Genomic DNA, 13,652 nt, shown 5'->3' with positions numbered 1-13,652 from the left:
ACCCAAATTATCATTTTGGGTTCTTTCAACTTAAGATTTTGTTCTTAATGCCAATGCACAAAGGAGAGGATGAGATTTGGCAAAGTTAAGAGAAAACCCACTATTTACAACAGAAAAGTATCTGATTTTTACTTAAATGTTCCATGCATAAGTTCATAATGGCTCGATTTAAAAAGGATATAACCCAGAGAAAGAGAGATCAGTTGCTTTTACGTTTTGGGAATGTGACAAGTTCTCTCTCAAATATGTACATATATCTCTAATCATGGAATTTCTTGAGCAAACAGCCTCCCATGTTAAAAAAAAATCTAGACTTTTTTTAAATGTAAGGAGACAGATAATCTATCGTCTTCTAACATTTGCTATATGTCTGTGCGTGTGTTTAACATAATAAAAATTTACTATAATGAAGCTAAAAACAGAAGAGACAGTGAATTTACTGTGACCAGTTGCAAATTTTGGTATGTCAAAGAAAGATCTTGTGAACAAAAGCTCTGTGACAGGGAGGGTGGTAAACTGCTCAAATACTGAATAAAAGGCAGTATTTTAACCAGCATCATTACCACAACCATTTCCCACATGCCTACATATCCTTTGAATTCATTAATATTTAGGGAAAGATCAGTAAACATCGTTTCCCTTCCAAACATCTCTGATTTCCAAACCCATATAGCCAACAGCCTGCTGAAATCTTCACTTGATTTCTCACAGATCTCTCAAAATTATCCCAAAATGAACCCCTGCTTTGCCCTCCCAAACCTATTCCTTCTCAAGACCATCCCCTCTCCGCAAAGGGCACCACTGTTCACCCGTTGCTTGAGTCAAACACCAGAGTGCGTTTGCCAGGTTTGACAAACTAGAACAGGACTTAGGCTCCCTCCAAAAACAACTCAGAAACTGGACACAAGACAAGAAACAACTATTTTCAGATGTTGAACACAGGCAGCGTTCGGCTAGGATCGCCCAGAGAAACAAACGAGCTGAGCACTTCCTTCACACCTGTCGGGACTTAACGCACACGCCCACGACAGGCCAGCCGTGGACGCCAGCCGAGACCCTGGGCCTACCCGGCTTGGTGCTCCTGTCGCCACCCGACTGGGACAGGTGGAAGCCCTCTGGTCTCAGCTTCCTCCCCTGAACACTGGGGTGATGGCAGCTCCAGGTTCACCAGACGTAATGAGCTGATTAGGTAAAAGTGCCTCACGTTGGCTGCCAACTTGATAATATTAATGTAGTTTCCTACTCCTGGAGATGCTTAAGAGGTGGAGCTCAGAGCTGGACACGGTACTTACAGCGACTTCAAAGCCCCAAAAGCAAACAGGAATTCCCCACCGCAGACCAGCGTCTCTCAAGATGGACGCCTGGTTGAAGAAGGCAGTGGAGGCTGGCTGTGTGGGGTGGGCGTGGCCAGGGGCGTGGCCTTCGGTGCTCTATCAGCCCTGGAGGCTGAGTTTAAGGCACACCTGCAACCTTAGCTCTGAGCAATGCGTTTAAAATGTGTACTTAGGGGCGCCTGGGTGGCACAGTCGGTTAAGCGTCCGACTTCAGCCAGGTCACGATCTCGAGGTCCGTGAGATTGAGCCCCGCAGTCAGGCTCTGGGCTGATGGCTCGGAGCCTGGAGCCTGTTTCCGATTCTGTGTCTCCCTTTCTCTCTGCCCCTCCCCCATTCATGCTCTGTCTCTCTCTGTCCCAAAAATAAATAAAAAACGTTGAAAAAATAAATAAATAAATAAATAAATAAAATGTGTATTTAAAGTATCTTTCATTTTGCTTCTTTTAGAGATAACTTCGGGGCACCTGGGTGCCTTAGTAGGTTAAGCGTGGACACTGACAGCACAGGGGACTGCTTGGGATTCTCTCTCTCCCTCTCTCTCTATCCCTCCCCTGCTTGCACTCTCTCTCTCTCTCTCTCTCTCAAAATAAATAAACTTAAAAAAAAAGAACTTCAGCGTAATTTTAGTTTTTGTTAATTATTTAGTTCAGGGATTAACTATTTTTTGTAGCCCAGTTATTTATAGATTGTCTTTTTTTAATTATTTTTGTCTCGTCTTTTTTTTCCTAACCTACTTCAAACAATGGGCCTGTTTTAGTTTTGTTTGTTTACTCTTTGATTCCTCCAGCTATTTCTCTAGCTCCGACCTCATTTCTAAGCTCTAAGATCATCATATCCAAATGTCTGCTGGTCATCTTTATCTGAATGTCCTGTTGGAGACACCTCAAACTCAATAATCCGGACGCATATTTTTCCCTTCAAATTTGCTCCACCACCTGTGGCTCCAAATTGCTAAATGGCAAGAACTGAAACCAACCCTCCATTTTTGATTCCTCCCTTTGCTTTGCAGCCCCCCCTCCCTCACACACACTTCCTATCCATTTCTCCTAGTCATTCCCTTGTTGCATTTCAATGCCCACTAGGCCCCTAGTCATCTCAGTAGGTACCAGCTGCTTAGTACTTGCTGTGGTAAGGGTTAAGGTCGTTATGGGAGTAGACTCCCAAAGAATCTCACTGCTTCCAGTTTACGTTTCCCCAAATTTGCCTTTCAAAGAGCAGCTAGTGATCTTCTAAAAATACAAATCTGGCCACGTTTAAAATTCATTCCTAAGGTTAAAGTTCAAGCCCCTTAATTGGATACTGCCCTTCTCTCCAGCTTCTTTCTCCCCCTACTCTCCTCCAACCCTACTCATATTGAAACTCCAGCAAAACCAAACCTCTTGCACTACTTACGCCTCCACACCATTATGTATCTTTCTTCATTCGTGTTGTTCCTACTGCCAGGCTTACTCCCTTCCCACTCTTGACTTTTACCTAGCTAACTCCTTTTGTTGGTGTAAGACTCAGCTCAGGAAGCCTTCTTTGATCATCACCACCTATTCCTTACCACCAGGCCCAATTAAGTACTTCCCCTCCTTGTCCCATATGTCCCTCCAAATTAGCTTCTTAGTACTATATTAGCAGCATTGATTATAATTACCTACTTTGTTTTGCTGAGATTTTAATTTCTGCTTCCTCCCTTTTAAGTTCATCTGCTTGAAGGTGAGACCATACCTAACTCATCACTTCTTCCCAGTGCTTACTATAATGCTTGGCACAATTGATTAAATAAATAGTCAGAAGCTACAGAGCCATCAACCCTTAAGCTGAGTAAGACAGGCTACATTTTTTTCTGACCTACCTGTGTTCCCTGGAGTATACCTCCCAATAACCAGTTGGGAGGACTTGACCAGAAGAAAGAATGGTAGCTTGGATCAGGGTGGTAATAGCGTAGAATAAGAAAAGTAGCTTGATCTTTGAATGTTTACCCTCCTTCTGCTAACTTCTATTTGGGGACCCGAGATTAACCCTTGACATAGCAGTACTAAACTGGTTGCACCCACTGAGATTAGGTAACAATCAAGGGATTAAGCAATTTTTGTGAAATGAAGATTTTCTGAAACTCTACTCTTTTCTTTTTTAATGCTTATCTATTTATTTTGAGGGAGGAGGAGCAGAAAGACGGAGAGAGATTCCCAGGCAGGCTCCATGCTGTCAGCACAGGGTCCCATGGGCACTTGATCTCATGAACTGCGAGATCAAGACCTGAGCCTAAATCAAGAGTTGACTGCTTAACTGACTGAGCCACCCAGAGGCTCCCTGAAACTCCATTCTGATTTCTTCTTTAGAGAACTTTTTCTCATATCAATAGAGAATGAAAGAAGTGCTGGAAACTGGTCCCATGTTTGAGCAAATACAGGCCTGATCCTATTACTCCTGGTTTTAAAGCAGAAGTGAGACAAACAAAACTAAAGCATGCAAAACAGAATATTAAAAAGGGTACCAGGAGGTCCTGGGTGGCTCAGTCAGTTGAGCATCTGATTCTTGACTTTGGCTCAGGTCATGATCTCATGGTTTGTGGGATTGAGCCCCACACCAGGCTCTGTGCTGATAGTGTGGGCCTGCTTGGGATTCTCTCTCTCTTCTCTCCCTCTCTCTCTTTCTCTCTCCCCCCATCCACTCATGCACACACACACTCTCCCTCTCTCAAAATAAATATATTTTTAAAAAGGGTATCAAAGAACTTATCAAATAAATTATAACATTTTATTTCAAAGAACATAAATATTCAATTAATCTCGGTGGGAGTCTTCAAATTTACCTGTTAAAAAATCAATAATGAAGGTAAACTGGGGGACATGATGTGGTGTTAAGAAACTGAGATTCCCATCAATATTTGGGGGAGATTTTTTCCCGGCTTTATTGTCCCAACAGAACTGACTCAATTTCATAGACTCATTATTCATCTAATTAAATTGTCCTTTTGTAATGAATATTGTTCAAACTCTGGTGGGCCCTGTCTGATATTAGACAAAAAATATGATGAACCCAAAAAAGACTGTGTTGGAAGAACTCAATTTTGTTTTTTTTAAGAGTTTAAAGACTGCCAACTGAAGGTTTGCTAGTCATTTCTTCAAAACTCTACCTTCCTTCTGTAGTGTAGTGGGTCTTTGTCCAATAGTTTCCAGAAGGAGCAAGCTGACCTGAGGGAAGGTTTTTTCCTAGTGATTGCTGTTACACTATCAACTTACAGAGAATTCTGCTAAAAACAACGTAAGTGAGTTTGCAGTTTGGTGTAGTCCATAAAGCCAATTCGAAATATTTTGCAAACCTACACACACACACACACACACACACACACACACACGCATTTAAAGCATCTAGGATGGGGTGCCTGGGTGGCTCAGACATTAAGCATCTGACTTTGGCTCAGGTCATGATCAGGGGTGAGCATGAACCTCACTTCCGGTGAGCTCAAGCCCTGCTTCAGGTAAACACGAGCCCTGCTTTGGTGGAGCCTCGCTTTTCTCTCTCTCTCTCTCTCTCTCTCTCTCTCTCTCTCCCTGACCCTTGCTCACTTGCACCCTCTCTCTCTCAAAAATAAAATAAAATAAAATAAAATAAAATAAAATAAAATAAAATAAAATAAGACATCTAGAATGGCACCTAGGTTTCTCAGCAAAATAGAAGCTAGTAATATCATAAAAACACAGCCAATTCCTAACTTTGCGTGAAGCCTCAAGTCTAGGCAATAACTATTTCAGCCTTCTGATAATTTTCTTATTATAAGAGCAAATTATTTATCACTCACCGCTTGGACTGAAGAATGAGTAAACAATCAAAGGTTGTTTTAAGTTTTCATTATATAAACCTGCAAAATGGTAACATTGACACAAAGAAAAGGATAAACTCGAGACCTATGGCCACATGTCACCTGAGCAGTTGAGCGCCAGCCTCTGAATTCTCTCTCTTGGCAGAGAGAATTCAATGCTGGGGCTTGATGCCAGACTCTAGCCAATTGTACAGCAGCGGATCAAGCCCAAAGCTTGGACATTATCTTTGCTAAGTGCATATGGTAGTCCTGTTTTTAACAAGTGTCCTTTTAATTAAAAGTAATGAATCTTCTCTTCAGTGACAGGTCATTGAACTAACTAGTTTTTGCTTTTAATACATCTATAACGAAGAAATATTGAACTACAAATCTGAAAGAGATAAGAAATACTAATTTTAGGGCTTAATCCTTTAGCAAGTTGGCAGGGAAAAAGGAGGCCCTAGGCTTTTAAACAGAGTATCCTGAAGCAACTTCAAATGGATAAAAAAAAATTTTTTTAAGTCAATGTTTGATTGACCTTTTGATACTATGGCCAGAAAGCAGTTATTGGCTAAGATAAGCACAACCTAGACTCCTAGTTATTGATTCTCTTATAAAACCTCCATTTTTGTGCCAGTAAAAGAGTAAGAGTTAGCATGAAATTTCCTGACAAACCAAGTAATTTCAACCATTATAAAATGAGACTGAGTGTCCTGGATGTCAGGGGTTGTGTTAAGTGCTTTACACACATTATTTTGTTTGCTCGGAATCTTAAAGGTAGATACTATTATTGTACTCACTTTACAGATCTAGAAGCTGAGGCTCAGGAAGGTTAAGTAGCTGCTCCATGGTCATACATACCTGTGACAGAGCCAAAAATTAAATACAGCCCATTTGACTCCAACTACACTATACTACTTTTTTTCCTCTAGACCTCAGCAGTCCAATAAGATAGCTACTAGCTATATGTGGCTATTTAAATTTAAATTAATAAAAATTAAAATGCAAAAATCAGTTCCTCAGTCACTAACCACATTTCAAGTGCTTAACAGCCACATGTAGCTAGTGGCTCCCATACTGGACGATACAAGTACAGAATCCATTATTACAGAAAATGTTTTGGATAGTGCTGGTCTAGAGTCACCAGTAACTGGCATGCCCTCTCCCTTTCTGATAATGGAAATTATATACACATTACCTTGTTACTTTAACTTCCAGGAAGTTTAATTCCAAATTTAAAGTTCAACTACAGCAATACTTTAACCCTGGTAACCAACATATTTGTGCTCATCTTTTCCTTGGCCCTGATTTCCTATCTGTATTTATTAGTAGATATTAATTATTGTTTTATTGCAAATGTTATTGTTACAGGTTTTCTCAAATCATTTGTTGAAAAGGCAGTATATAAGTATAAATAACAAAAATCAGGACATACTCTGGTTTTTGCCTGCCTTCCATGTTATAAGGTGTAGACTAGGATTCATGTTTCAGCTATATGCTGTCTATAAGAAACTCGCTTCAAATAAAACAATATAGGCAGGATGAAAGTAAATGGATGGGAAATTTTACATCATGCAAACATTAACCAAAGGAAAGCAGAAGAGGTTACATTGAGATCAGATAAATTAGATTTTGGAGCAAAGATAATTACTAGAAAGAGAGAAAGACAGTATACAATGATAAAAGGGTCAATCCACCAAAAAAAAGAAATAGCAGTCCTAAATGTATGTGCAGGAGACAACAGAAATGAAAACCCATTAATGAAAAACTAATAGAACTGAAAGGTGAAAAATAATAAAATAAAAGTTCAAGTCTTCAACACCTATCCTTCAACAATTCATAGGACAATTAGACTGAAAATCAGCAGGTATTTAGAAGAGTTCAACAACATCAAGCAACAGGATCTAATTGATATTTATAGAACATTCTGCCCAACAACATCAGCATATACATTCATTTCAAATGCTTATTTCCATTACATATATCAAGATAGACCATATTCTGGGCCTTAAAATAAACTGCAACAAATTTAAAAGGATTTAAGTCATACAGTGTGTGTTTTGTGATACATTGGAATCAAACTAGAAATCAGAACTGAAAGATAACATGAAAATCTACAAATATTTGGAAGCTAAACAACCTACTTCCAAATAATATATGGGTCAAAGAGCAAGTTTCAAGGTAGATTTCAAAAATACATTGAATTAAGTGGAAGTGCAAATACAACATATAAAATTTGTGGGACACACCTAAGGCTGTGCTGAGAGAGAAATTTATAGCACCAAATACATAAATTAGAAAAGAGGAAGTCTCAAATCAATAATCTAAGCTCCCACTTTGATAACCTAGAAGAAGGGCAAAATAAACCCAAAGCCAGCAGAAAGAAGGAAATTATCATAAAGAGGACATGGGAGCAGGGGGAAGTAGGTGTGGCTGTAAAAAAGAAGAATCCTCGTGAGGATGGAAATGTTCCATATCTTCACTCTATCAATGTCAATACTCTAGTTGGGATAGTGCAGTATTGTTTTGCAAGGTGGTACCATTGGAGGAAACTGGGTAAAGAGTATGTGGGATAGCTCTCTATGATTTTCAACACTGCATGTGTATCTACAATTATCTCAAAATAGGAAGTTTAATTTAATTTAATTTTTATTTTTTTAATATTTTTTAATGTTTACTTATTTTTTTTAATTTTTTTAAACATTTATTTATTTTTGAGACAGAGAGGGACAGAGCATGAGCAGGGGAGGGGCAGAGAGAGAGAGGGAGACACAGAATCCGAAGCAGGCTCCAGGCTCTGAGCTGTCAGCACAGAGCCCAACCTGGGGCTGGAAATCACAGACCACGAGATCATGACCTGAGCTGAAGTCGGACGCTCAATCGACTGAGCCACCCAGATGCCCCAGGAAGTTTAATTTTAATTAAAAAAAAATTTTTTTGAGAAAGCGAGAGTGTGAGTGGAGGAGGGGCAGAGGACGAGGGAGAGAATCTTTCTTTTTATTTTAAAAACATGTTTTTGATGTTTATTTATATCTGAAGGAGAGAGATACAGAGCATGAATGGGGAGGGGCAGAGAGAGGAAGACATAGAATCCAAAGCAGACTCTGTCAGTGCAGAGCCCTACACAGGGCTTGAACTCACAAACCATGAGATCAAGACCTGAGCCAAAGTTGGACGCCCAACCGACTGAGCCATCCAGATGCCCCAGGAGAGAGGGAATCTTAACCAGACTCCATGCGCAGCATGGAGCCTGATGTGGGACTGGGCTCTCACAACCGTGAGATCATGACCTGAGCCAAAATCAAGAGTCAGACACTTAACCAACTAATAAATTCGAGTACCCCAGAAGTTTCATTTTAAAAAGGCAATCAAAAAAAGATTTTATAACACAAAAATGAGAACGAATAATTAGCCAGCATACACAAGGAATTTCAACAAAAAATATTTAAAAGATGACAAAAAAGAAAATAATGAGGAAAAGATTTGAAAAAAGACTTCACAAAAGAGTAAAAGCACAATGAGGGGCACCTGGGTGGCTCAGTCTACTAAGCGAACGACTTCAGCTCAGATTCATGGGTTCCAGCCCCGCGTTGGGCTCTGTACTGACAGCTTGGATCCTGGAGCCTGCTTCGGATTCCATGTCTTCTTTTCTCTCTGCCCTCTCTCCCAACTCGTGCTCTGTCTCTCTCTTTGTGTCTCTCTCTGTCTCTCAAAAATAAACATTAAAAAATTATTTTTTAAAAAGCAAAAGCACAATGAAATACTACACTACACACACAGATTGGTTACAATGAAGTAGTCTGACAATAGTAAATGTAATAGTAAATAGTAGCATATTAGCAAGTAAATAGTAAATAGTAAATGTTAGCAAGGATCGATCAAGCAACGTGAGCAAGGTTGAGTAATGTGTACGAACTCCCACAATAGTGGGGGATGTCAGTTGGTACAATCCCTTTGGAAAACTTGTAGGTATTATCTTAAAAAGTTGAAGATATATATGCCCCATGATCTAATAATTCCACACCTAGGATATCTAGTGGATAAATTTGTTCTTGTGAGCACTAGGATAAATATATGATCATGTTCATAGCAGCATTGCTTCTGATCACCCCAAACAGCAAATAACCCAAATACTCATCAGCAGAAGAATGAATAAATAATGTCAACATATTCACACAGTTGAATAACATGGAGCAAAGCCAAATGACCACACAGGACACATACCAGGCCTTTGGAATAGTATTTATTGGAAGAAACCAACGAATATAGGGACAGCAGCAGGTTTGGAAGTCCCTTATGGCTCATTCCATTTAGAGTCAGCATATAGGAATGAGACCCTGATCCTTGCATGAATATGACTATGTAGTATCTCCTACACAACTCCCTTCCTCATCACTACCAATGAGGAAGGTTGTTTCTTCACAAAGCTAGAGGTCTGAGAAGCCACAGAATGGCTGGCTGGATGAGGGTTGTGATCCAATAGCGGCATGACATGGCAGAACAATGGCTTCTAGCCCTATCCCACCACTTCGTTCACACACACATATATATATCAAACATACAGAAGAGGCTGTCAAGACTAGGGGCAAAAGACCATGTTTTGGTATGGCAGACAAGTGACCTGATCAGCATTCTAGTAGAACTGATTTTTCTAAGCATTTGGCTGTAGATCATTTCCGTGGAGCTCAAAGGCCAACTCCTTTCCCAGGAGGCCAGCCAGCAGAGAATATTGGGCAAGTTAACCCTTATTTCTCAACCATTGTAGTTCTTCACCTCCAATCTCTAGGTGGCCTCTATACATCATACCCCATTCCATCAGTAATACATACCATTACAGTTTGTAGGAAACCTTGGAGAGTGGTTCTCAAACTTCAGCTGTTTCAGAATCACCTGGAAGACTTATCTGCAGATTGCATATCCATGAAGGACCCTGAGAACTTGCATTTCTGAGAGTTCTCAAGTGATGCTAATGTTGCTGGTGTAGGAGCCACACTTTGAAAATCACTGGAATATTGAAAGCCATAAATAGCTGTTCCTTAAACCAGGGGCTGAGGGAGCTCAGACTCAGACAAGAAAAAGAGGTACCCATTTGGGATGCACTAAATAACCATACTGCCTTTTCCCATATGCAGAATATTGATTATTCTACTTGCCACTAATTGTGATCTATAAATAATTGGAATTATTGATTAGGGCAGAGACAGCTGCTGTCAGATTATGAAGATCAGTTTTGTGGCCTAAATCCATTTTGGTTAAAATAACAACAATAATAAATGAAAATAAAACCACTCTGGCTAAGGAGTCCAGGCTAATCTGCTGGATGGCTAGAGTGATCTCATTAGCTATTTAGCCTAGCATAACTGGTAGATTTTCTATCAGCTTCATATATCTCTACTCAGGAATAAGACTATGATATCTCCTAGTCCTTTCTCCTTACTACCCACTGGGAAGTCTTCTCCTTTACATTTAGGCCAGGTGGTGGCAATGGGGGACCTGAGAATCCCAGAAAACATTAAATAGTTGGATTATCACCTCAGGGTTATAGGTCATGATTACTGGAGGCAAACAGGTGAAGGCCATTTAACCACAGAGGAAAACAGCCTAGGTGGAACATATTATCCAGTCCAGAGTTGTGTGTGTGTGTACACGCAAGCTCACATTGTGTGCAGTTAAGACCAATATTCATAGTTACTGCACTTTAATAAAGCCTAGCCAAAGCCTATGGAACTACTCCCAAGGCTTTTCCAATGACCAAGAATCCTATGTCATCCCAGGAAGTAGAGGAAGAGCCAGACATGGAACCCAAGAGTCCATTACTGACAGTTTCATAGGCTGATGGTGGGTAGTATGATTCAGTGGAGTAGGATAGGAAACATGCAGCAGGTAAATGTTAGAAAACACTGGAGTGCTTCCAAGTCACCCTTGCTACATCCAGTAACTGATGACTGATCCAGCATTATGACAGATTCACAAAGGAGCCAATTGTCGATAAGAGATGCCTAGAAGAATGCAATAGCGTGGGTGATGATTCTCTTGAAGGGATCCAAGTATAAGATAGGATATACTTCCTCCAAATGTCTCCCATGGTATCAGGTAGTCCCTTATTTCTGGCACGAGGCTTCTTCTGAAAATATCTATAACATCTGGCCCAGCACAATAACCTTAACAGGACCCAGGAGTAGTCCCATCACCACCAATCTCCTTCTTCAATGGTTCCACAGTAGTTAGACTGCATTTACTTGTACCTACAGGTGAGGACACCTTGCACAGTATCCACATGGCAGGTATACAATGACATCAAATGCAGGATAAACATATTAGTGTGACCTCAGTTGAGTTGGTCACCACCCAGCCAGCCTCATGGCTCTAGTAGTGCCTTTAAGTTGGTGTTTGCCTACTCTTTTTAATTTTTTTTAATGTTTATTTATTTTTGAGAGAAAGACAGACAAACAGAGCATGAGCAGGGGAGGGGCAGAGAGAGAGGGAGACATAGAATCTGAAGCAGGCTCCAGGCTCTGAGCTATCAGCACAGAGCCCAATGTGGGGCTTGAACTCGTGAACCACAAGATCATGACCTGAGCCAGTCAGATGCTTAACCAACTGAGCCACCCAGGCACCCCTGCCTACTCTTGATATAGTGTACAGAGGTATGGAAAGGAATACCTGGGTTCAGGTCCCTGCACTATAGTTATACTACTCCAGTTATTTCCCCTTCCCCTAATTCCTGTGTCCTTAACAGATGGCTGAGAGCAGATAGACCCTTCCAGTATATGCTGGGCAGAATTCTAAGATGGCCCAGGGTGACTGGATGGCTCAGTCAGTTAAGCATCCAACTCTTGATTTTGACTCAGGTCATGATTTCCCAGTTCGTGAATTCAAGCCCAGCATCGGGCTTTGCACTGACAGTGCAGAGCCCGCTTGTGCTCTTTCTCAAATAAATAAACAAACCTTTTTGAAAATTTTTTTAATGTTTATTTATTTTTGAGACACAGAGAGAGAGAGAGAGAGAGAGAGAGAGAGAGCAGGGGAGGGGCAGAGAGAGGGAGACACAGAATCCGAAGCAGGCTCCAGGCTCTGAGCTGTCAGCACAGAGCCCGACGTGGGGCCCGAACCCACAAACTGTGAGATCATGACCTAAGCCAAAATCAGACATTTAACCGACTGAGCCACTCAGGTGCCTCAAATAAATAAACATTTAAAAAATTAAAAAAGAAATTCTAAGATGCCCCTGCTATGGTCTGAATGTATCCCTTCCAATTCTTTTGTTGAAATCCTAATGCTCAAAATGATGGTATGAAGAGGTGGGGGCTTTGGAGGTACTTAGGTCTGGGTGGGGGGCCCTCATGAATGGGATTAGTGCTTTTAGAAAAGAGACCCCATAGAGCTCCCTAGTCTCTCCTGCCATATGAGGACACAGCAAGAAGTTAGCAGTCTGCAACCTGGAAGTGGGCTTTCACAAGGATCCAAACATGCTGACACCATGATATTGGACATCTTGGCCTCGAGAACTATGAGAAATAAATTTGTTGTTTATAAGCTACCCGGTGTATGGCATTTTGTTATAGCAGCCCGAATGGACTAAGCCCCCCAAGATTCCCAGCCTTTGGTGTACATAACTTCTTCTAGTTTCTCCAATCAAACAGGAATCTAGGTACTGTCGTGAAGGGTTTTGCAGATGTAATTAATTTCTGAAATTAGCTGACCTTAAGACAGGGTGATTATCTAAATAAGCCTGACCTAATCACATGAGCCCTTTAAAAGCAGAGTTTTCTCTGGCTGGTTGCCGAAGTGAAAGTCGGAGAAATGTGCTCTGGCTAATCTGGAATAAAGCAAACATTTGTTTTGTGAATTGTCTATGGAGGCCGTGGGGCAAAAAACGGTAGGCAGCCTCTAGGAGCTGAGAGTTGTCCTTGGCTGACAGCTCGAAAGAAAATGAGGACTTCAGTCCTACAACTACAAGGAAATGAATTCTGCCAACAACCAGTGAGCCTAGAAGAGGACTTCAAGGTCCGGATGAACTACCTGGCCAATACCTTGATTCCAGCCTAATGAGACTCTGAGCAAAATATCAAGCCATGCTGTGCTCAAACATTTGACCTATAGAAACTGAGATAATTTGTGTTGTACTGAGCCACATTTGTGGTAATTTGTTATGTAGCAATTGAAAACTAACACACAAGATAGATGCTTATGGTACCCATGGAGAATTAAATAAGCAGCAATTGTCTATGAGTAGAGAGTTTCAGAGTTCTCTTGCCTCCACATTCTGCAGGCAATAAAAGGCATGGAAATATGCTGTTAAGCTGTCTGGGTATGAAGAATATTCTATTATCTGAGTGGATGTCTAGATATCCCAGTAGTAAACAGTCATGCCTATACTGCTTAAATAGAGTGTTGGAAAGTTTGCAGGACAGGCAATACTTCTGTTTTAATACCCAACTATCAGACAATCCCAAGGTTCTAAGATTCCAGAGGGGCAATCAGCTAACAACTCCTCAGGCTTCATCAGACTAACCAGTTTACCACTG

At 40.8% G+C, this 13,652-nt stretch overlaps 1 protein-coding gene across 4 annotated transcripts in view; it reads right to left on the bottom strand.

The window, feature by feature from the left end:
* The window catches only part of GDPD4 (glycerophosphodiester phosphodiesterase domain containing 4), a 184,080-nt gene extending 182,706 nt beyond the window's left edge, over window positions 1-1,374 (bottom strand). For all 4 annotated transcript variants that reach the window (XM_047878460.1, XM_047878458.1, XM_047878461.1 and 1 more), the window contains exon 1: window positions 1,293-1,374. The gene's annotated coding sequence lies outside the window, so the exon portion shown is untranslated. The remainder of the gene's footprint in view (window positions 1-1,292) is intronic.
* Window positions 1,375-13,652: the final 12,278 nt, after the last annotated feature.

The sequence above is a fragment of the Prionailurus viverrinus genome, chromosome D1 (genome assembly GCF_022837055.1).
Source record: "Prionailurus viverrinus isolate Anna chromosome D1, UM_Priviv_1.0, whole genome shotgun sequence".
Lineage (NCBI taxonomy): Eukaryota > Metazoa > Chordata > Mammalia > Carnivora > Felidae > Prionailurus > Prionailurus viverrinus.
This window is presented reverse-complemented; position numbering and strand designations above follow the sequence as displayed.